Below are 3,214 nucleotides of genomic sequence, written 5' to 3' on the forward strand. Positions count from 1 at the left end.
AAATGACAAAGTTACCGTTTTGGCCAAAATCGCATTTTAGCGAAAAAACTCGATTTTCGGTTAAGCGTCAAATCTTTATTTGAGCGAAATCGACGATTTCCTACGGTAGAAGTGCTCAGATGTTGCACGTGAGTCTATAGCCGAAACGGCATCAAAATTCGTTAAGAAATGACAAAGTTACCGTTTTGGCCAAAATCGCATTTTAGCGAAAAAACTCGATTTTCGGTTAAGCGTCAAATCTTTGTTTGAGCGAAATCGACGATTTCCTACGGTAGAAGTGCTCAGATGTTGCACGTGAGTCTATAGCCGAAACGGCATCAAAATTCGTTAAGAAATGACAAAGTTACCGTTTTGGCCAAAATCGCATTTTAGCGAAAAAACTCGATTTTCGGTGCGTCAAATCTTTGTTTGAGCGAAATCGACGATTTCCTACGGTAGAAGTGCTCAGATGTTGCACGTGAGTCTATAGCCGAAACGGCATCAAAATTCGTTAAGAAATGACAAAGTTACCGTTTTGGCCAAAATCGCATTTTAGCGAAAAAACTCGATTTTCGGTTAAGCGTCAAATCTTTGTTTGAGCGAAATCGACGATTTCCTACGGTAGAAGTGCTCAGATGTTGCACGTGAGTCTATAGCCGAAACGGCATCAAAATTCGTTAAGAAATGACAAAGTTACCGTTTTGGCCAAAATCGCATTTTAGCGAAAAAACTCGATTTTCGGTTAAGCGTCAAATCTTTGTTTGAGCGAAATCGACGATTTCCTACGGTAGAAGTGCTCAGATGTTGCACGTGAGTCTATAGCCGAAACGGCATCAAAATTCGTTAAGAAATGACAAAGTTACCGTTTTGGCCAAAATCGCATTTTAGCGAAAAAACTCGATTTTCGGTTAAGCGTCAAATCTTTGTTTGAGCGAAATCGACGATTTCCTACGGTAGAAGTGCTCAGATGTTGCACGTGAGTCTATAGCCGAAACGGCATCAAAATTCGTTAAGAAATGACAAAGTTACCGTTTTGGCCAAAATCGCATTTTAGCGAAAAAACTCGATTTTCGGTTAAGCGTCAAATCTTTGTTTGAGCGAAATCGACGATTTCCTACGGTAGAAGTGCTCAGATGTTGCACGTGAGTCTATAGCCGAAACGGCATCAAAATTCGTTAAGAAATGACAAAGTTACCGTTTTGGCCAAAATCGCATTTTAGCGAAAAAACTCGATTTTCGGTTAAGCGTCAAATCTTTGTTTGAGCGAAATCGACGATTTCCTACGGTAGAAGTGCTCAGATGTTGCACGTGAGTCTATAGCCGAAACGGCATCAAAATTCGTTAAGAAATGACAAAGTTACCGTTTTGGCCAAAATCGCATTTTAGCGAAAAAACTCGATTTTCGGTTAAGCGTCAAATCTTTGTTTGAGCGAAATCGACGATTTCCTACGGTAGAAGTGCTCAGATGTTGCACGTGAGTCTATAGCCGAAACGGCATCAAAATTCGTTAAGAAATGACAAAGTTACCGTTTTGGCCAAAATCGCATTTTAGCGAAAAAACTCGATTTTCGGTTAAGCGTCAAATCTTTGTTTGAGCGAAATCGACGATTTCCTACGGTAGAAGTGCTCAGATGTTGCACGTGAGTCTATAGCCGAAACGGCATCAAAATTCGTTGAGAAATGACAAAGTTACCGTTTTGGCCAAAATCGCATTTTAGCGAAAAAACTCGATTTTCGGTGCGTCAAATCTTTGTTTGAGCGAAATCGACGATTTCCTACGGTAGAAGTGCTCAGATGTTGCACGTGAGTCTATAGCCGAAACGGCATCAAAATTCGTTGAGAAATGACAAAGTTACCGTTTTGGCCAAAATCGCATTTTAGCGAAAAACTCGATTTTCGGTTAAGCGTCAAATCTTTATTTGAGCGAAATCGACGATTTCCTACGGTAGAAGTGCTCAGATGTTGCACGTGAGTCTATAGCCGAAACGGCATCAAAATTCGTTAAGAAATGACAAAGTTACCGTTTTGGCCAAAATCGCATTTTAGCGAAAAAACTCGATTTTCGGTTAAGCGTCAAATCTTTGTTTGAGCGAAATCGACGATTTCCTACGGTAGAAGTGCTCAGATGTTGCACGTGAGTCTATAGCCGAAACGGCATCAAAATTCGTTAAGAAATGACAAAGTTACCGTTTTGGTCAAAATCGCATTTTAGCGAAAAAACTCGATTTTCGGTTAAGCGTCAAATCTTTGTTTGAGCGAAATCGACGATTTCCTACGGTAGAAGTGCTCAGATGTTGCACGTGAGTCTATAGCCGAAACGGCATCAAAATTCGTTAAGAAATGACAAAGTTACCGTTTTGGCCAAAATCGCATGTTAGCGAAAAAACTCGATTTTCGGTGCGTCAAATCTTTGTTTGAGCGAAATCGACGATTTCCTACGGTAGAAGTGCTCAGATGTTGCACGTGAGTCTATAGCCGAAACGGCATCAAAATTCGTTAAGAAATGACAAAGTTACCGTTTTGGTCAAAATCGCATTTTAGCGAAAAAACTCGATTTTCGGTTAAGCGTCAAATCTTTGTTTGAGCGAAATCGACGATTTCCTACGGTAGAAGTGCTCAGATGTTGCACGTGAGTCTATAGCCGAAACGGCATCAAAATTCGTTAAGAAATGACAAAGTTACCGTTTTGGCCAAAATCGCATTTTAGCGAAAAAACTCGATTTTCGGTGCGTCAAATCTTTGTTTGAGCGAAATCGACGATTTCCTACGGTAGAAGTGCTCAGATGTTGCACGTGAGTCTATAGCCGAAACGGCATCAAAATTCGTTAAGAAATGACAAAGTTACCGTTTTGGCCAAAATCGCATTTTAGCGAAAAAACTCGATTTTCGGTTAAGCGTCAAATCTTTGTTTGAGCGAAATCGACGATTTCCTACGGTAGAAGTGCTCAGATGTTGCACGTGAGTCTATAGCCGAAACGGCATCAAAATTCGTTGAGAAATGACAAAGTTACCGTTTTGGCCAAAATCGCATTTTAGCGAAAAAACTCGATTTTCGGTTAAGCGTCAAATCTTTATTTGAGCGAAATCGACGATTTCCTACGGTAGAAGTGCTCAGATGTTGCACGTGAGTCTATAGCCGAAACGGCATCAAAATTCGTTAAGAAATGACAAAGTTACCGTTTTGGCCAAAATCGCATTTTAGCGAAAAAACTCGATTTTCGGTGCGTCAAATCTT

This window comes from Ascidiella aspersa, chromosome 5 (genome assembly GCF_963924565.1).
Source record: "Ascidiella aspersa chromosome 5, kaAscAspe10.2, whole genome shotgun sequence".
NCBI lineage: Eukaryota > Metazoa > Chordata > Ascidiacea > Phlebobranchia > Ascidiidae > Ascidiella > Ascidiella aspersa.